Source organism: Leiobunum rupestre, chromosome 10, assembly GCF_980474605.1.
Source record: "Leiobunum rupestre chromosome 10, qqLeiRupe1.1.hap1, whole genome shotgun sequence".
NCBI lineage: Eukaryota > Metazoa > Arthropoda > Arachnida > Opiliones > Sclerosomatidae > Leiobunum > Leiobunum rupestre.
In genome coordinates, this window is record NC_143393.1 from 40,022,937 (window position 1) to 40,044,695 (window position 21,759).

Sequence of the window (21,759 nt, forward strand, 5' to 3'; positions counted from 1 at the left end):
TTAGGTTAGTTTAGGTTAGGTTGCATTAGGTTAGTTTAGGTTAGGTTGCATTAGGTTAGTTTAGGTTAGGTTGCATTAGGTTAGTTTAGGTTAGGTTGCATTAGGTTAGTTTAGGTTAGGTTGCATTAGGTTAGTTTAGGTTAGGTCACATTAGGCTAGTTTAGGTTAGGTTGCATTAGGTTAGTTTAGGTTAGGTTGCATTAGGTTAGTTTAGGTTAGGTTGCATTAGGTTAGTTTAGGTTAGGTTGCATTAGGTTAGTTTAGGTTAGGTTGCATTAGGTTAGTTTAGGTTAGGTCACATTAGGCTAGTTTAGGTTAGGTTGCATTAGGTTAGTTTAGGTTAGGTTGCATTAGGTTAGTTTAGGTTAGGTTGCATTAGGTTAGTTTAGGTTAGGTTGCATTAGGTTAGTTTAGGTTAGGTTGCATTAGGTTAGTTTAGGTTAGGTTGCATTAGGTTAGTTTAGGTTAGGTCACATTAGGCTAGTTTAGGTTAGGTTGCATTAGGTTAGTTTAGGTTAGGTTGCATTAGGTTAGTTTAGGTTAGGTTGCATTAGGTTAGTTTAGGTTAGGTTGCATTAGGTTAGTTTAGGTTAGGTTGCATTAGGTTAGTTTAGGTTAGGTCACATTAGGCTAGTTTAGGTTAGGTTGCATTAGGTTAGTTTAGGTTAGGTTGCATTAGGTTAGTTTAGGTTAGGTTGCATTAGGTTAGTTTAGGTTAGGTTGCATTAGGTTAGTTTAGGTTAGGTTGCATTAGGTTAGTTTAGGTTAGGTTGCATTAGGTTAGTTTAGGTTAGGTTGCATTAGGTTAGTTTAGGTTAGGTCACATTAGGCTAGTTTAGCTTGAGTTAGATTAGGTTACATTAGATTAGCTTAGACTACATTAGGTTAGCTTAGGTTCCATTAGTTTAGCTTAGGTTACATTCGGTTAACAGTATTAGATAGTGTAGTCTTGAAGGGTTTGCCACCACCCTCCTACGCATTGTAATCCGGCTACCTGAATTAATGGCTGTAAAAGTCGCTCGATGACTTAGGCCTAAGGTGGTGCCTTGGGTATTAGCCTAACTGATTATTATTATTATTATTATTATCAATCCTGTACAAATTAAGCCGTTTGACCGTAGACAGTAGTTAGCAATAGAAAAGGAAATGATACATCAATCGATAGGTAATATAAAGATTTTTATAGTTAAAAGATTTTTATAGTTAAAAGATTTTTATAGTTAAAAGATTTTTATAGTTAAAAGATTTTTATAGTTAAAAGATTTTTATAGTTAAAAGATTTTTATAGTTAAAAGATTTTTATAGTTAAAAGATTTTTATAGTTAAAAGATTCTTATAGTTAAAAGATTTTTATAGTTAAAAGATTCTTATAGTTAAAAGATTCTTATAGTTAAAAGATTCTTATAGTTAAACGATTCTTATAGTTAAAAGATTTTTATAGTTAAAAGATTTTTATAGTTAAAAGATTCTTATAGTTAAAAGATTTTTATAGTTAAAAGATTCTTATAGTTAAAAGATTCTTATAGTTAAAAGATTCTTATAGTTAAACGATTCTTATAGTTAAAAGATTGTTATAACTTTTATAGTAAAATTTAAGTAAGAAGTAAATTTAAGTAAGAAGTAAATTTAGTCAATTCTGATAAAAGTAAATTTTATTGTTAAATAATGTAAAAAAAAATTGTGGCCGTAAAGGAAATACAATCAGAAAAAGTCGGGCAATTTGACTGCGAAAATATTTTGGCAACCCTGTAACAGGTTCAATCTATTTAGTGAAAGGTGTCATCAAATTGTAGGCTGTTCGTGCCATTCTGATCGACATATTCGTGTTATCTCTCAGAGAGAGAGGCAGAGCTCGGCAGTAGATGAGATGACGCTCAACAGCTTTTTCGAAAGAGAGTACACATGCGCGGAAGCGGCCTTACGGGGGAGCTGAGCGCTCTCTGGGCCAGAATATCGAATCCCGGCTGTCGGTGGATGAGGAGAGGACGCGTCTCCGTGTAGTCCCCAAACAGGCGTTGCATTCGGACGCAACTGGACGCCGCAGTCGACACCTCTTTCACCGCTGGACAACTTTCAAAGGATTGATTTTCGACCCTCACGAAAAGGTAAACGACGTTGTAAAAACTCGATTGTTTTCGTTTTTAACAGCTTGCCATATGGGTTACGACCTCCGCGTTCAAAGACGTTGTCGCTAGTCATAAACTTTCGGTGTGGTTGGAAATGGCAACCCTAATTTCGCCTTCCTTTTATCGGTTGTTTGTCTAAGACCTCTCCTCGTGCAAATGCTGTTGAACTCGCTATTTTGTATTCCGTTTTCGTTTTATATCGCTATTGTTTTATCGCTTGTCACGGTTTAGTTATAAGTAGTTTATAACGCGACAAAACACTATCTCAAGTTTGAAGGAAAAAATTATCAATTCTGTAGCGAGTTTTTGCCTTTCAGTTTATTCAAGGGTCTAGAATATTTTTCCGTAAGTATGTCTCTTTCGGAAAATACTTTACCGAAATTTATTTACACAGGGGCGATTTAACGCCTAGACGTAAGGGGTTCTATTTGCCCCCGCGAGGGGTTGATGTAACATGATTGCTTTTTGTGGTTGCTCGGATAAGTAAAAAAGATGAAAGTAATACCGAACATTCAGGATGGAGGGCCCAAGCCCTTGGGTGCGGCACTGGCCTAGAATCCTCAATAGGTCTATAAGCGCCTCCTTATTTACAGAGTTACGTCATCAAATAAAGAAAATTTAAACCGGCGAGACGTCGTCCAACTCTATTTGAGACAATGACCGTTGCGAACAGTTAACAGATAACTCAGTGACGGATTGGGTCTAAAAATGTGGACGGCCAGGAGTCAAAGGGGGCCCACTCAAAACCAGGGAAAAGGCACTATGGCGGCTTGATTTAAATTTTATAGTTATTGTTTAGTTTCGACGAAACAGCGCACCACCACCAGTGTTTCGAGGTGGAAAATGCCGGGTGGACAATAGTGTGGAAAATGTGGAAAATTCCGGCATGGACAAAAGTGAATTTAGTGGTCAATCTGGCAAAAAGTTGCCAATTAATATTTTTACCACAGAAAATCATAAAATAATAATGAAAAAATATTTTAACACAGAAATTTCAAATTTGGGCTACTTAAGGCAAATATATATGCAGACGAATGGTCAGATTTTGATTAACATTAGAATAGTCTATTAGTTTTTTTGGAATAATTAATTCTTACATTGTAAGTTCAGTGTAAACTAAGACATTTTTACAATAAACTTCTTAAAAATGTAATTCCAATTACTTTTTTAAGCTTTGAAATGCAATTTTTCTCTGTTAGCCACTATTTGCCACTTTTTGCCAATTTTCCTTTATTTTCCACTATTTTCCACTTTTTTTCCAATTTTCCACTCTTTTCCACTGGCCTGGTCCACAAGATGGCTTTTTAAGAACACCAACCACCACCCGAAAATATAAACCATCAGGTGCCTGTATGCGACCCGGTGTAGAGAGTATACATGGTTGATTAGCTCAGTCTACAGTGGCGTAGACAAGGGGGGGTTTCCATGTCCAACCCTCCCTTGGGTCTACCTTTGACTGTATTAAATTTCCACCCCCTTCTTGACCCCCCTCTTAACATTCACATACTTCGACCCCCCCTGGACGAATTTCTGGCTACGCCACTGAGCTCAGACCAAAATAATTAGAGCATAGAAAAACAATCGGGAGTCCGCTAGTTAATGTTAGGCATTATTCAACAAATTGCATGGTTTTTACTTATCCAAAACACAAATTTAACCAACGTGAAAGAGCTACGTTATTTTTCATAAAATCAATAAGCTGCATTACCCAGCCGTCATAAAAAAAAACATAAAAAAACATTTTTACGACTTTGAAATACTCTTTTTGAAATTGCATTATTTGAGACTTCAGATTACCTAGCTAATATTTTATGCTAATTTTATACCATAAATAAAATACAATACGTTTAAATTCGCTCACATAATGTAACAATATTAATTTTCAGAGTTTTTAGAGAGGCTAAGCAGATCAATCTAAAAGTTGCAAAGACAAATATAAGGCGTAACGTAGTTTTTTCGTCTAAGCACTTCCGACGTTGTCGTTGGAGCTTTTTTAAAATGAAATAGTAAAATAGTAAGCTTTAGTAAGCTTTAGTTTTATGGGAAGTTCAAGTTGATATAATGTTAAAGGTTTAAGGGGGGCCACTGCCCAATTTCATCGTGGGGCGCACCTGCCACCGGCCAGCCCAATCTATGGCCAGTCCGCCACTGATCTCCCCTTCCTGTAAATATTATTCACTTGAAAGCAGGCTCCCGATGATTTTTCAAAATGTTTCTTGTAAGAAAACATTGTACGGGGCGAAATTCATCATATAATGAGTTTATAAAACTATTTGCGTCATATTCCTACGCAGTGTAATTTTAACATTTTACATGGTACAGGTTCACTTTTATGGTCTGGATGGATACTTTTCTCGTAAGGGAATGTTATATACTTCTGCTAACACTAAACGTTTTGCACATGAAGACTAGGTAGTGTCATACTTATGGAAAAATATTTTAGATTTTTAGTATTTTTTTAATATCAGGCATACAGATAATGAAGAGACTAGCCTGTCAAACTATTTAATTTTTGTTCAACACCGATCTCACAATTTACGTTAAATGGACCATTTTCAGAGTCGGTGTGATCACAAGTATATAATAAAACTCTTACCAGATAAGTATCCATCAAGACTATAAAAACCAAACAATATATATATCCATAAAATGTATGAATTAAACTACCTAAGAATGTATTTGCCTTCTGTAATATATTTAAAATATCATAAGGTAATTAACGATGTGAAATGTAAAAATTGAACTCCGTAAGGAAGAATATTTATTAATTTAGAGACTGTATTTTTCGCAATGTAAGAGTTTTAGTAAGTCACTATATGACGTATTTATTTTTCTTTCAAACCGCACTTTGAAAAATCAGCGGGAGCTTGCGAAGTTACATGTTTCGTGGGAATAAAATTACGAGTGTAGAGAAATGAATACTTTTCTAGTAATAGTTATATAATATACTTCTAGTGTTACGTATCAATAACGAACAGGATTGTCAAAAAACATACTAAATATTGTAACAACGCAGTGGCGTAGGCAGAATTTCGTCAAAGGATGAGTTAGCCTCGCGTAACCCCTCAAGAAAATGGTTGATCAAATTTTATTCAAAATTAAATCGAAACTTTTGGCAGATACAAATTCAACAAGTTTGATAGAAAATTACAATGTAAAAAATTCAACTTTATTCCTATTTGATCAAAATTATTTGATGCAAACACAATAGGTGTCTCTATAAAATAATACAATAAAAATTAAAAGTACAAAATGTTTTTATCTGCGTCACGAGCGCCAGTTATTTAAGTGCTTTAGTTGCACGCGAGTTTTGCACGCGGGTTTCAGATTCAGAAGGGTCTCGCGACTGCAGCGCGCGCTCTCTAGCTTCAAGAGCAGAATTCTACGGGACGTAGACAAAACATTGTCACATGACCTCCCGTATTTTATAGAAACACTTATTGGATTCGAACTGGGTTGATTCCAGACTTCAAATCAAAAGTTCCATTTTTCCACTTACTTAACTTCGCTTTAAAATATTCAATTTAATTGATTTTAGGATTTTTAGAAACTCTATAAACAAAAATGCTACATATCGAAGAATTTATTTCTAGAATGACTATACGCTGAGCCAATTTTAAGGGTTGTTCGCAAACCCTTCTACCATTCAAATCAATCTGTTATCTCTGTCGTTCGGGATTGAAGTGAATGCCGGTAACTTTTTTCCTTCCCCCATTATTGGCGGGGGTGGGGATTCGACCACCGTTTCAACATAGTAATTCTTCTTAAGTATAAAGAAATACATATTTATGTTCTAGTTAATGTTGACTTCAATTCATAGAACTTTGTCACGTACGCGGATTTCGAGGCTTGTTCAACTTCTATAGATGGCAAATTCGATATTTACGTAAGAGCTTCGCGTGATTGACTACGCTTATTTTTCATTTGAAAAAATAGGAAAAAATGCCCTTTAATCTTGTTCAAAACTTAACGTTGGTAAATCCGTAGATCATATGATTGCAAATGGTTTTTATATTGACTCGCAGAAGTTGCTTACAATCCATAATGGTCTCTACGAAAATGGACTTTTTATTAACTCTAAATTTACCTTCCATCAGAAAATATAATCGTTCAGATTTATCGTGCTGGGTATACACTGATTGCATCGCGTGTTTAAAAAACCTCTACAGGCAGTACCATGAGAAAAACCTCTAAATTGTAGATTAACCGCTCTCTGTACCTCTAATCGCTACAGGAGTTTCGCGGTAATTATTCTTCATTTCATATAAGTGGAATCGGAAGTAACGTAAAACTAACGATTTCGGTTAATGATAGTCTTACTAGTAGTGATTGCGTAATAATAATAATAATAATAATAATAATCAGCTAAGCTAATACCCAAGGAACCACACAAGCCTAAGTTGACTAGTTACTTCTGAAGCCAATTAATCTTTGGTACCTGTGTCAAAACGCACTCCCTAAACTAATTTTAATTAAATTTAGATTAATTAACTTTTACCGGTGGCCGGGTTATGCGTAGGAGAGTGGTGCCTAGGAGCAACAAACGCAAGGAGAACGCAGCTAGCCTTTAAACATGCTAACGCAGGGTTGTGTACAAATTTCATTGGACGAGCCTTTTCGCTGAACGTTTTAAGGGCGGGGGGAAGACAATTTCCGAATTTTCCCCTTCCGACGGCAGCAGGCGCTAAAGCGTCTAGCCAATGAAAAACGTACACAAGAAAATCGACGACTTTTGACGGGTTGCGTTCTCCTTGTGTAAAGTGTTGTGTTTGTTGCTCCTAGGTGGCAAGACCTTCCAGCACACGCGAACAAACAGCTCCCTACACTCACTTTTAGCGATAACTTCAGCAAGTTTTTATGGAAATGGAAAACCGACAAGCTCCAGAAAAAACCCCTCTAACCAGCAGCCCGATAGCTTAATACTTACAAGCCCTCGATAATTCTGTTTAACCGTAACTTTTTTTAAATTACTTAATCTACTACAATCTACTTTGATAACCATAATAAAGATATTAAAGTTTCATATTAAACCTTTATTTTTCTTATCTCTAAACAAAATATGTTTATTATAATTTACGAAACAATATCGGTCGATAAGCATCGGTTTAAATACGAGCGCAGCCTGCTCCACTGAAAATATACGGCAGTTATTTTAAATTACTTATTTGTACCCCGTTAGTATGCTTTGGAAATCTTGACCAATTGGGCCTAATTAGAGGTCGGGGACGTTTAATCATTATCCATGTTTAAATAGATTTTTTTCGGGGAAAAATGTAAACAAAGAAATTTACCGGTTAATATTTCGGAAAATAATTAAAAAAAACATGTATTATTCGTACAATTTGAGCTTTTTATCGAAAAAAATGTCGTTTTTCCGATTAATTTTACAAATTTATCAAAAAATTAATCGGATAATACAGAAATATAAATAACTTGACCAAAACATTTTTCGAATAATTTTGAGAGCTTTATCTATTGAATAAACGTTAACCAGCGCCGACCTCTAGGCCTAATACACTCGGTCGGAGGAACTGCCAACCACGGCATCTATTGAGACAATGAGGTACTAGACTACAGCCACCATATTTGGCAAATCAAGAGCTTACGAACCCTTTCTTTTTAAACATCTGAATCGTGAAGTAATTTTTAAATGATAAATTTTATGAAGGGCATTTGAAGTTTCTTTTCATTCCATTTTCTGGTATATTTCATTTTCAAAGAATTCGTCTGCGATTTTGTTTTGTCGGCTAAACTATATCCGTAATTTTTTAACCACCAATGAAAGGACACATCTGTTTGAATTTTAGGGGCGGGGCTACATAGTCACGTGTTTTGTAGAGTGGCTAAGAAGGTATTCCCAGGTCACGTGACTGAATTTAAGATCGAGGGCTAAATAAATTAAAACCATTCCTTCGTGAAAACTGAGGGGTCGGACATTTGCAAATTCCGTGTCAGGGATTTTGAATGTCAAAGTGATATCAAAAATCAAACACTGATTTTGAGATTTCAGAGCAGAATGTTCTATTTTTATAGGTTGATTTCGTACTTTTGGAATTGATTTTCCACCAGATTTTGGGATTTTCAAGTTGATTTCTACAATCCTTTTTCCGTACAGTGTGTACGGGATTAGTTCGGTGAAAAATGACAAATTTAAGGAATATAAAATTGACTAAATCAACACAAGCTTCGTTCTGAAGGTACATATTTTAAACGTGAGACATCAACATTAACCTAGTAGGCATCCTGCCAAAACAAAGAGAGAAACTACTAGCTTGCGCTTTAGCTGTTTCGTCTATTTCCTCCAGGGCCGGATTAACCAATAGGCCGAATAGGCCTGGGCCTAGGGCACCAAGCCTAAAAGGGGCACCAAGAGGGTTCGAAAAAAATAAAAGTACAAAACTTTAATCATTTGCTTTTCACAATATATTTTCCGGAGTAATTTTAGTAAATGCGTCCACCCCTATGAACCAAAAACGTTTGATTGTCACATTCTCTGACTGACTGCCGTCTAGCCCCTGACGACATACTAAATCTGGCAGCAAAATGAATTTTCCTTCCATTTCTCAATTATAAATTGAGGAAGCGCCTAGCTCGCTTCGCTCGCTATTCCAAGTGGGCACCAAAATTAACTTGGGCCTAGGGCCCCATAAAGTCTTAATCCGGCCCTGATTTCCTCCCGTTTTAAAGGCCCTTTAAGCGATAAAACATTATAGAATTTGCTTACAAGAATAGTTTGAACAGGAGTTCCCGGCGAAATGAGGAAGTGGGCGACACATCCGGGGAAGTCTTTGTCTATCCTCGCGGGTAATTATCCCGCAGCTTTTAACCCCCTGGCGGTCAAGATTATCCAAGAAAGCTCTGGCGCCTACTTTTTTACCCCTCCTAACTCCCCCCTCCGACGCCTTCAATTAAGAAAATGCACCCCCTCATGGCTTCCTCTCTGGGAAGAGGACATCGTAGCATCTTACCCAGTGTTGAGGGATGAGACAAAGGTTGGCTCTTGAGGGGGGATTTGCCGGGGGTTAGAGGTCCGGGTCGATTCTCCTTCGCTGCTCTTGGCAAAGTTTTCTTCCAAAAAACGGGTCACTAAGCTTCCGTTCGTCGGCTTCCCTTTTAAATCGGGACAGGGGAGGGGGGGGCCTCTGTCCCTTCGCGTCAAAACTTCCATTTTTTACGCCAGTTTTTATCGGTTTTTTCTGGAGTTCTTTGGGGAGACACAAGCTGAGTTTTTCTGATTCGCTTTTATTTTTCTGTCCGTATGGCGAAACAGCCTAAAAGCATTAACTAATAAAAGTTTGTTTTCTAAGTCTTAAAACGGACTGTATAAAAGACGATTTATTTGTGGGTAAACACGTCATGCGTTTCGGACTTCTGTCATTAATCAGTGAATGTTGCTGTTTAGGAGTGGTCTATTTTAGGAAGTGATTTTATTAGCTTTACAAAAAGTGCTTTTTTTACAATTCATATTAGCCAGAATGTATGTATTTATACTGTAGGGATTGTAATTATAATTAATTATTATTAATAACCATGGTGTAATTACCCCCTGGCACAAGAGCGGGGAAAGAAACAAGACCAACAACGTCGAAGAGGAAACTAAAATATATTTATTTATTTATTTATTAGATTGAACCGATACGCTGTACTTCGGGCCATTGGTCTACAAGGCAAAGTTACAAGTTAAGACTAGCGGAATCTGTGTTTATTTTTAAAACAAATTTAACATTTTAACTTGTAACTTCGCCTTGAAGGCCTATGGACCAAAGTACCACGTATCGGTTCAATAAATATATTTTAGTTTGCCCAAACGTTGTTGGTCTTTTTTACCTTTTCAACGTTGTCCGATGTTATCTTTAGACCAACGGTGGTTTAGCTTGTCCTCAGTAACTGATGTGTTTAGTGTTTCGTCTACATAAACGAAGATTCAAGCTCCTTTCAAGAAAGGTTGGCTGTGTGATTAGCAATTTCGCCTCGCCGCATGAGGTGTCGGATTCGATCCCAGCTTGTGACACTTTCGCCTTGAGTTTGCAAGTTATCTCACCACAGGTTAAAGGAATTTTTCTCCGAACTCTTCGGTTTCGCCTTTCCATACAAACTTGTTGAGGTTAACGGTAATAGTTAGTGTATTGAGCTGTTGGCTCGGGTGTCTTGGATGGCTTGCCACCACCCTCCTATATGTTTTAACACGGCCACCTGAATTAATGGCTTCAAAAGTCACTTGATGATTTAGACCTAAGGTGGTACCTTGGTGTCTAGCTGATTATTATTATACTTATACCATAAGTAACATAATAACATAAAGTATGACATTTAACAATATTTACAACCAAACTGATTTTCATAGTTATTGCGTAATCAAGATGTTTTGTCAGCACAGAGCCCTATAGTGTCTAAAATATGCGAGACTTCCGCTAAGCCGAAATATCTGGTTTCCGATAGATAGGCTAAAATGATAAAAATTAAAAAAGTTTTTCTCGGCGCCACGAGCTCATGTTTTTTTACCACGCATGATTAGCGCGCGGGCTTCAAAACAAAGCCAAAGCCCCTCGCGACTCCAGAACGTGCTCTCCGATATTAGGCTTAAATTTTTATCATCCAAAACGGTAAGTCGCGAGTCCAAGTCACAGCTTGAAGAGAGTATCAGTGCCGAAAAAATGTTCGGTTAGAAAATTTGCATTAAAGCAATAGGAAGTGTCATACTTATTGTTATTATGTTACTTATGCTTATACCAATTACGTTACTTATTTTAAGGGAGTTTACAATAATGAAAAAAAAGCCTTGTTTGTAATGTTGGTCGCTCGTAAAGCGCGTCAGCTTAGAGGGAAAAGGTACCTTGAGGGGCTGGCTGTTAAGTTTTGAGAACACGGCGGTTACGCCAGAATCTAACTATAGAAAGATTCTCCGAGACTCAATTACACTGAGTAAGCCCTACACTGGGGAAATTTTACAAGCGCAAGGAAGTCGCTAGCTGACATGGGCCTAAGGTGGTGCCTTAGCTGATTATTATTTAAGTAAAAACTTTACAGAAAAAAAGTACACTCTTAAAACAAAAGGTGTATTTTCTTGTCCCATATTTAACACCTTAACAGGTTTATAAAGGATGTTATTCTACACATTAAAAATCAGTTTTCCTGCTAGGGTGTTTATTTACACTGTTTGGGATGCTTAGGTCCTCCGTTTTGGTTACTTTGTTATACAGTTTGAGGTATAAACCTATTCCTTTCAGGGTACAAGACTACTCCTTTTAGGGTACCAAACGACTCCCTTCAGGGTGCTACAATACTCCCTTTAAAGTGTTAAAATACTCCTTTTAGGGTACTAAACTACTGCCTTAAGGGAGCTACACCCTTACGAGGTGTTAAATCACTCAATTTACGGGGTAATATAACACCCTTTATACACCTTTTCAAGTTTTTAATTTGGGACAATAAAAATCCCTTTAGATCGTTTAAATTAACATTAAAGAGTGTTTTTTTACAGATATTACACCCTTAATATACCATTAAAACACCCTTTTTTTAAGAGTGTAGTTATTTTGATTTTGGACCTAAAATAATTTTGGTGGTAAATGTCGTACGTCAATTTTTCAGTAGCAAAGGTGCTCCTTCCGAGAAAGATTGAAATTCCACGTCAATTTCGCGTCTATGTCCCTCATCCCGGTAGCTTAAAGCGTCCTTATAGAGACATATTTCCTTCCTTCGCGACCGGAATGTCGAATGTCGGAAGCGGGGCCAGCTTTTCAGGTAATCTTGGTGCCTAGTTATTCGTATTATGTTGCCAGCCTCTATTCCGCGAATCAATAACAATGGCCACAGAGAGCTCTTCCGTCGTCTTTTCCCCTTCTCGGGAAGGCCTGATGGAAATAAGACCATGAACGTATTTAGGTTACCCGAGAACGTACCGATCTACAGGCCCAGAACCGCTAGCGTAAGCTCCTCCCTTAAATGGAAACTCTCAATTTTGCCCATAGGCCTCTCTATAAAGTAACATTGGCTTCCTTGGTTTGATGTTAATAATCAGCTAGTCTAATACTTCTTCGTATTTCCTGACGAATGAGTTACATAAAAACCAGTTCAGGAAGCGTAGCTTATTTTATGGAAAGGCCTATTGCATATTGGAGAAATAAGCCATTGAACCCTAATCTCGATAAAGCGCTTCGTTTTCTTTCAGAGCAGCGCCGCTTGAAGATCCGCGGTGTCCGATATTGGTAAGATTTCCACCCAAATACTAATATAAACAGACGACGTTCAGATATATTAATATTAAGAACTGAAGGACCTAATAAGTATTAAGGTTGGAAGAACTTATATCAACTTCGTTATCTCTTAGAAATAACAACAAACTCCTGATACTGCTATAATGATATTCGATTGAATAATGTACCTTAACTGGAAGAAACAATAGTTTTAAGTGCTTTTTACAGACAAGAACGTAATTATTTCTATATTAAGGGGGAAGAATACAATAAGCCTCTTTTTCGTTCAAGCTGAACGTTTCTGTTTTAACAATTACATAACTGAAGTATATTTTTCTTATTAGGCTAAACCTTCCTCTAGTGCTTAAAATAATTTTGATAATTATAATATTATTAGTTAACGAGATATAAGGTCCTAACTAAAGGGTAGTTTGGGCGCTTGCCCAACTTGTTTAGCAAGTTAAAACGTAATAACTTAATTACTTTTAAATTTAAAATTGTCAATATTATTTTAAGCACTAAACAAGAGGCTTTTCTACACTTAAATATTAATTTTATAAGTTAAAATAAAAAATTAAAATAGTTCCGCTTGAAATAGCGCGAAAGTAGACAATGGCCACTGTAGTCTTCCCCCTTAACGATAATTTTTACCGTTGCATCTAATACTCCTCAAAACTGACGTCTTCCGAAGCCATTGAAGCACACGGCGGAGACGTATTTCCTTCCCCCTCTCGTGCCAGGAGATAAATAGACCATGGTGGCCGCGGATCTCCTTTCTTGGTTAGACTGAAGGAATTTACTAATTAAATTAAATATTGGAGCTTCAACCCTCAACATCACTAACCAGGGTTTGAAATCCAGCTGAAATGGCCAAAGAAACTCAGACAATGACGTAAAATATATGACGTAGTTTTAAAAAGCTCCTATTGATATCCCTACCCTTTGTCGGGTGAACCCAAAATCAAAATGGGAAAAGTAGGACACGCTTCTATTCGGCTGCCCTCGGGCCAAGACGAATGCCCGTGAGATTTAAAACCGTCGATGACGATAGATTAAAATCTAATTTATAACTGCGCTGGAAAAGTGAAGAGACGAGAGAGGAAGCTCACTTATTGATTTGGATATCATCCTTATTACAAGAACTTGAGCGACTTCTTACTCGCCATCCAAAAATCGCGATAACCCACGTTCCTATTCTTTAAAAGAACGAAAATTAAATTTCGTTGTGAGAGTAGTGTAGCGGTTCCGGCTATACTGAACACTTAACAAGTGTCGTTGTGATTATCTGATCTCTCTATGGCTGGCACTGCTACCTCCTCGTTGTCTTGCCCCATGTTTTATCTCTATGGCTGGAGCAGCTACCTCCTCACTGTCTTGCCCTATTCTCTATATCTATGGCTGGCACTGCTACCTCCTCGTTGTCTTGCCCCATGTTTTATCTCTATGGCTGGAGTAACTACCTCCTCGTTCTCTTGCCATATTCTCTATATCTATGGCTGGCAGTGCTACCCCCTCGCTGTCTTGCCCTATTCTCTATTTCTAGGGCTTGCAGTGCTACCCCCTCGCTGTCTTGCCCTATTCTCTATTTCTATGGCTGGCAGAGCTACCCCCTCGCTGTCTTGCCCTATTCTCTATTTCTATGGCTGGCAGAGCTACCCCCTCGCTGTCTTGCCCTATTCTCTATTTCTATGGCTGGCAGTGCTACCCCCTCGCTGTCTTTTCCTATTATCTATTTCTATGGCTGGCATTGCTACCCCCTCGTTAAATTGCTCTAATATTTCTCTCTATGACTGCCTTGGTTTTTCGACCCTATTGCCTTTCCGCGGGAACGATAGATTGATGGGCTGTCGTTGAAATTATCTGATCTATTTAATTTAATGTTTTAGTAATTAAAATGAAATGGAAATAAGTAAAAATGTTGAAAGATGAAAAAGATGAAAGTGCTCTATTGGCCCGCTCAGCCCTACCCCTTACTTCAAATAAAACCGTCTCGAAGGCCTTCTTCTCGATCGAAATTGAAGAGGCGGCCCTGATAACGGCAATGCGTGCCCTATTGAAAAAGACGACCCTCCAAACACTTTTCGGCGTCGATATTAAGGATACATTTATTTTTCCCCTCTAACAACTGTAAAGGGAGGACGTAGAAGAAATATGTTTCTCGGGGATCGCCTTAAATTGGCCGATATTGCTTTTTAACCCTTGTCAAAGATTTATTGGGAAATGTGTCGGCCTGAGAGCGGGATTGCTTTTTTATTTCCAAAACTGCAATATCGAATTTTTTCCTCGATAAATTTTTTTCACATTTTATTGATTGAACTTTAAATTGAGTCTGTGTTTTGCAATTTATAATGTTCCTTACAAATTGATAATGGAAACCTTATTCGTCTATTTAAATTTATCTTTTTAAAAATCATTTCATAGGCTTTTCTATAAATTAACGTGGTCTTCTTGTTTACTTTTTTTCTCACTTCTACAATGCTTCCTCAGCTCCCTCACTAAAGAGAGCTAGTGAATTTGTCAATAGGTTTGACTGCGTAATTTCAAGAACAGTCTAGCGCCGCCGATCCAACGCCGCCGCCGCCGATAAACTTTGTGTTTTTCTACGCAACTTAATTTTTTTTCTTTCAAAAACATTTTTTTTTAATTTCCAAAAGGGGGGGAGACATTTTTCCCCTTAGCGCTGTCACCGCCAAAAAAAATCTGCGTGCCCCGCGTCTTTTTCGCCAAACGCCGCCGCCGACCGAAATCAAATCGGTGCTATGCTCTACCGTAAAAGTATATAATATATTTACAGGAAACTATAGAGGATACACTTGGAATGTCTTAGGTTCCATTGGGACGGTGATACGATAGCGCGTCGAGAGCCGGGAGTAGTGGCGTACTCCTGTAATCCCAAGCGTCTGGGAGGCAGAGTTTGTGGATGGCCGTTTGAAGAAGACCACCAATCCCCCAACGGGTGGTCGGAATACTTCCGCCACGGGTGTCCCCACCCCTGTCCCCACGTATCCCCGCGTTTACGTGACCGTTACACATATATTGCTCTGATTAATCAAATGGACGAGAGGACTGAATTGTCCCACACGGCACAATCGACTAAAAAAAAGCGCGTCGAGAAAAAGGCGGGGCTTAACTACGTCAAGGGTAAGACGTAACGCGACATTTCAAATTCATTGGCTCGAGGTTTGACGCGAAAAGAATGCGTCGTCATGGTAACAAATAGGCGATCTTCCCGCCCAAAAAAGTCTTATAAAACATATAAAACAATGGATTTGAAAACCTCAATTTGTTATCGTACTTCACATTTTAAAGTAATTATAATTATAAGCGTAGTGATACCTAATTTCAGGTATTTGTATGGTTATAAAAGAGATAATCAGGTAAGCTAATAATATAATAACCATGACTAGGCTTAATGACGAGTTTCCGTCGAATGAGGGTAGTGAGGCGCCAGAGTTTTTCTCGTGAGTTTTCCCGCTTTAAGACACGCCCGTTTCTACGAGCTTCATCACGGCCGTGAAAATCTTCCTAAGACATTCCAAGTGGATACCTATATAGTTTCCTGATATCCATTATATTATTGTTTTGAAACAACGAAACAAATTTGAAGAACTGTAACAAAGGAGGGCGAATTTTCCACCAAACCGCGAATGTATACATCACATCATCATTTACCCAGCAAATAGTGAGTGTAGGGAGCTGTTGGCTCGCGTGGTATGAAGGGCTTGGCACCACCCTCCTACGCATTGTAACCCGGCGACCTGAATCAATGGCTTTAAAAGTCGCTCGATGACTTAGGTGCATTGGGTATTAACCTATAGCTGATTAGATTAGATTGATTGATTGACTGATAGTGTGTGAAGCCACGATAGTACCATAGTGGCCGTATTGTTTCTGATGTCATAGCTTATTGGCGTGGCTGTTAAAATAGGCTAATGGTTGGCGAAGCATTGACTGGCGAGAGCGGCTGTGTCAGATTTGGGGACGGGCGGAAAGCGTTTAAAATGAGAACTAATGACCAGCGAATGGCACTTGTAGACTTTTTTTCTCCTTTCGGCCCAGAAAACGAGCCCTAAATCGGTTGCTTTTCTCGGCCGTCTTTGGCCGAACGATTTTTCCTAATTACGCGCAGGCCGTCTGTCTCACATTTTTCAAAGCTTTTCTTCTAAAGATATGGAATATAAAAGATTTCCTATTTGTTTTTTCAAATGAGCATATGGACCAAATTTTCTCCTTTCCATTGTGAAATATTTTCTGAATAGACTCTTCCAAAAACTCGTTAAATCGCTTAGCAGATTAGCCTGGTTAGTCAAAGAAACCAACCTTAATCCTTACCAGTACCTGGTTTACTGTATGGAAGAAAAATGTATTGATTTCATCAGTTGTGAAGCCTTCTGTTGGTGGGGGCCCATAGGCCTGTGCCTAGTAGGCCTAGTCCTTAATCCGGCACTGATACTTACATAAATCAAATGGCGGCTACCCTTTGCCTACTTTTCCTTATTACACAGAAAATACCCCGTTGAGTACCACCCCTTTCATGGCTGTCCGGTACTCGAACTCGACCTTGAATAAGTAATTGGAGAATACTCGTCGATTACCGAGTACCAAAAAATTGCATAGTCGGGTACCCGATTACTCGAATAAGCTGCTCTCTAAACTCGTCGAGTATTTGTTTTTTCTATCCTCGTTGCTTCAAAGTTCAAAGAGGGGTTTTACAACTTTTTGGGGGACAATAAACTGTATACTTACAAAGTTGTTGAAATTGTGGTTCATTTAAATTAAAATAATATTTTCAGCATTGAAAGTTACTTTATACTCCATTTAAATTTAATTTCATCATTACTTGAATAAAATATATTTCACTCGACGTGAAGCTCCGACGATTTCTCAGTTTAACCGGCGAAAACCATTACTGGTAACTCTTTAAATACTTAAAGCAAGTGTCGGCTCAACGTGAAGTATCTCTTTTTTTTTTCAAAATAAGATGCTGAAGATACATTTTGACCGGAAAGACGGCGCATAAAAGTACCCCTCGCGTTAATTAGATCGATTGTAAATTTGATATTAACTTAAATTATAGTAATTTTTAACAATATATTTTATATTGGATGTATAATTTAGGTTAAAGTCCACTAGGTAAAGTATAAGTTGTCTAATTATAATATTCTACAATGGTTATTTGACGACGTTATTGTTTCGCTATTTTGAATATTAGCTTCCTTTTCCATTAATAGATGGCACAACGCTCTCCGGAGAAGTATAGTCGTTTTTCGAAGAATCGGATAGATTCATTGCCATCTCTAATAACAAGGGCCTTATCATAACGCAGGTGGCAATGATAGAGCCGACTGTTGCTACAATCTACTATAATATCGGTTGATAAAACATAACGCAGGTGTGAAAAGTTTAATAGTTTACATTTATTTTGTTCAACTGAAAAGATGTTTATTATAATTTACGAAATAAAATTTGGAGCTAAGCCTCGGTCATACGACGGTGAATGTGTTCAAATAAAGAGACTAGGACTCGAATAGCATGCCCCGTTGCAAATATACGACAGTCATTTAGCGCCCGTTCGTATGCTTTGGAAATCTCAACCAATCGGACCTAATACTGCCAACAACGACATCTAATGACACATCGAGGTACTTCACAAGAACCATTAGGCGAAAACTATTCGGTAGTTTTGGAGTAGTTTTTTAGGAAATAGCCAGCAACTTCAAAATACAGTTTGGCTGTTATTGTATGGAAGAAGTTGGTAGTTTGGGGTAAAAGGTGTACTCTTATCGTCTCAAAGCGAGCGAATAGTTTTGGCCTTGCTTCAATGTTTAAGTACCGTTCAGACTATGCAATTTTATTGGTGGTAAGCTAGTTGTTCATATCTTATCTACCAATTAATTGGTCAGACTACGCTACACCTAATCCAATCCAATCCTATATCCAATTTTTGTGTATCGCAATAGTACGACAATTGTTCACAGGGTTTGGGCTTATTGGAAACAGAAGCCCTGTATAACTTCTTAACACGTTAATTACTAGTCCTTTTTTTAATTAATTTTTAAGTATCTATATTCTTAAACTAATTTTTAGTGCCGCCGCTGATAAAATGGTTTGAGTCTATTTGATCGATTCCCAAATGATCGAACGGGTCCCATTTGATCGAATTTCCATTTGATCGAATTGGATTTGATCGAATGGCATTTGATCGAACGAAATTTGATCGAAAGCTACTGTAGGGTAAAACTACTAGTTTTGGGGAGTAAATCGAAAAGGCAACGGTGCATACGCGCCTACGGCGCGCGTACATCAACCTAACCTAACCTAACCTGACCCTATTTATATATATCAAAAACAACGGGCCGTTATCGTCGATGTCATAAAAAATTCCATCATATAGTGTATAAAGTCAAAATCTCTTCATCTTTGTGGCTTAATGCAGTTAAAGCAATGAATTATTCCATCATTATTCCTTCTGCACTTAAGCAATGAATTATTCCATCATTATTCCTTCTGCACTTCATATTGATATTCGGTAAAATAAAAACATACCAACTGAAACTATAAACACTTTTGAATTCGATCAAATAGTATTCGATCATTTGAAGGTTCGATCTTATGAAACAAATGACAAATGGGATTCGATCAATTGCAACGTATAATGATCGACTGTCGATCACATATTTTTCGATCAAATGGACCAACACCGATAAAATTACCCTACAGCCGTCGCCGAAACAAAATTGTCGGCTTGGTTGAATTTCAAATAGTTGTATGTCTCAAACAAATTTCGTCCACCAAAAAATGTACCAACGTTTACGGTTCACACTGCTTAATTCACTCCCAATTAGTTACAGAAATTAAGTGGCCAAATTAATTGGCCTTTAAAAGTTGTACAGTCTGAACGCCCCTGTCAAACACAGTCAACTAGGTTTGACATTCATTTTATAAACGCCATTTTTTCTGAAGGCCCCGAGACGAGTGTCACCTAGCGAGAATTTGAAAACGGGCTTTGCCAACTCTTCTTTCTGACGCGCGTAGGCCTAGAGGATCAAGAAGGCTACGGCTTTACGATACGTCCGCAAATCACCCAGTGATGGGCATGCTCCGCTCATTTTAGAGAGGATTGGAGCGTTTGGAGTCAGAATGAGTGGTAATTTTCAAATAATTGGGAGCAGAAGAATGAGCGGTAACTTTTAAATAATTGGGAGCAGAAGAATGAACGGTAATTTTAAAATAATTGGGAGCAGAAGAATGAGCGGTAACTTTCAAATAATTGGGAGCAGAAATATGAGCGGGAACTTTCGAATAATTGGGAGCAGAAGAATGAGCGGTAACTTTCAAATAATTGGGAGCAGAAATATGAGCGGTAACTTTCGAATAATTGGGAGCAGAAGAATGAGCGGTAACTTTCAAATAATTGGGAGCAGAAATATGAGCGGTAACTTTCGAATTATTGGGAGCAGAAGAATGAGCGGTAACTTTCAAATAATTGGGAGCAGAAATATGAGCGGTAACTTTCGAATAATTGGGAGCAGAAGAATGAGCGGTAACTTTCAAATAATTGGGAGCAGAAATATGAGCGGTAACTTTCGAATAATTGGGAGCAGAAGAATGAGCGGTAACTTTCAAATAATTGGGAGCAGAAATATGAGCGGTAACTTTCGAATAATTGGGAGCAGAAGAATGAGCGGTAGCTTTCGAATAATTGGGAGCAGAAGAACGGAGCTGCCTCTATAGTTATTAATGAGCGAGAGCGATGGAGAACCTAAATTTGAGCTTGATTAAATGAGCGTAAGGGAGGAGTGTATATTTCAGCCGGAATGTGAGCGGACCTTCGAGGTGAGCAATTCACTTAGTCATAGATTGTGCGAGAGAAGAGCCGAGCTGTCTTTTTCAATCACAAAATCATGACAAACTGAGACGAGCGAATGATAATTAGCGTAAAAAGTGTGTATTCTCTGCTAATAAAGCTACGATTTTACATTTTAATTTTTAGAATTTTATATTATTTTGGTAGCTTTAGTATTGATTTTGTGGATTATATAGGTAATATGATTAAATTAGTTTAGATTTTCAGTGGTTTCAGTTTTCTATGTTGAGACGAGCGGAATTTATTATATTTTCTTTGAGAGAGCTAATGAGAGAGCACTCCTTACGAAATTGTAAGAAGAAAAGAGTTGAGTGGCTTGTGAGCTGAGATGGATATTTAAAAAAATGCCCATCACTGAAATCACCTTAGAAACGTCGCGCTCGTAACTCCCCAATTAGCGGGGATCTGGCGGAGCAGTTCTCTTCTTATCGACGACCTTTTCCTCGTTAAGGTTTTATTTATCCCCAGCGCAGCCTCAAGTGACTCTGTCCTAAAGAAATTATACAATTTCATGAATTTTCTGACCAAATCTTTTTGGTTCCCGTGTGTTCTTTTCACCTAGGAGCAACAAACACAACACCCCACACAAGAAGAACGCAACCCGTCAAAAGTCGTGGATTTTCTTGCGTACGTTTTTCATTGGCTAGACGCTTTAGCGCCTGCTGCCGTCGGAAGGGGAAAAATTCGGAAATTGTCTTCCCCCCGCCCGTAAAACGTTCAGCGTAAAGGCTCGTGACACTCGTCCAATGAAATTCGTACACAACCCTTCGTTAGCGTGTTTAAAGGCTAGCTGCGTTCTCCTTGTGTTTGTTGCTCCTAGTTTTCACGCAGGCGCGTTAGGCCATAGCCGTTTGTTCGCCGATTTTCACAGATAAAGGGCAGTAAGTGTTGTTCGTGCGTTTTAGCTTTTGAGTTTAATTAATCCAAAGAGTAGGAAAAAGATAATAAAATATATTTCGGGGTGGAGGGAGGGCACGTTCCCTCTGTAATCCCCTAGCTAGGCCACTGATTCGTCAACGGATATAAACGGATTTCAGTGAACGAACTTTCTCTGCGTTTAATGCGTAGAGTTAATCCTTTTGGAATAAAATTACGCGGACTTGCGTCACTCAGCAATTAGCAGTGGCGTAAATAGGGCCCCAGCAAACCCCGTAATGCGAAGGGGCCCGACGTCTAAGGGCCCCTTAATTCCTATCGATTTATGGGCTGGACACCGACTAAAACCTTCGTAAGAGTTTCGTGGTGAGGGAGGGGGGAGGCAGGAAATTTTACTTACCCCACTGTCAAAAAACTTGGTTTCGCGTGATTCCCGAGTAGTCAAGCGCAAATTGCTCAAAGCTGATATGATAATTGGAGCAATCTTTAGTGCTGTAAAGGGCTATAAGTCACTGATGACTTGGCCCTTGCAACGCTTAAATTGTCACACGGAAAAAAATTATGAACAATAAAATTGAACTAACGTTATATCTTATAATCTTGAACAACTCAAATTTACCCATCGTCAGAATAAAAATAGATTATTCCTTTTTGGAAAAGGAAATATAGATTTATTTGATTTAAATTGTATTTT

General features: G+C 38.1%; 2 protein-coding genes across 2 annotated transcripts in view; one reads left to right on the forward strand and one right to left on the reverse strand.

Moving 5' to 3' along the window:
* Positions 1-21,759, reverse strand: part of LOC149925675 (uncharacterized) — a 39,319-nt gene that overhangs the window by 14,349 nt on the left and 3,211 nt on the right. The gene's annotated exons all lie outside the window — the stretch shown is intronic.
* LOC149925676 (uncharacterized) overlaps positions 1,982-21,759 on the forward strand; it is a 135,397-nt gene continuing 115,619 nt past the window's right edge. Inside the window, exon 1 of the mRNA XM_090159678.1 lies at positions 1,982-2,105. The gene's annotated coding sequence lies outside the window, so the exon portion shown is untranslated. The remainder of the gene's footprint in view (positions 2,106-21,759) is intronic.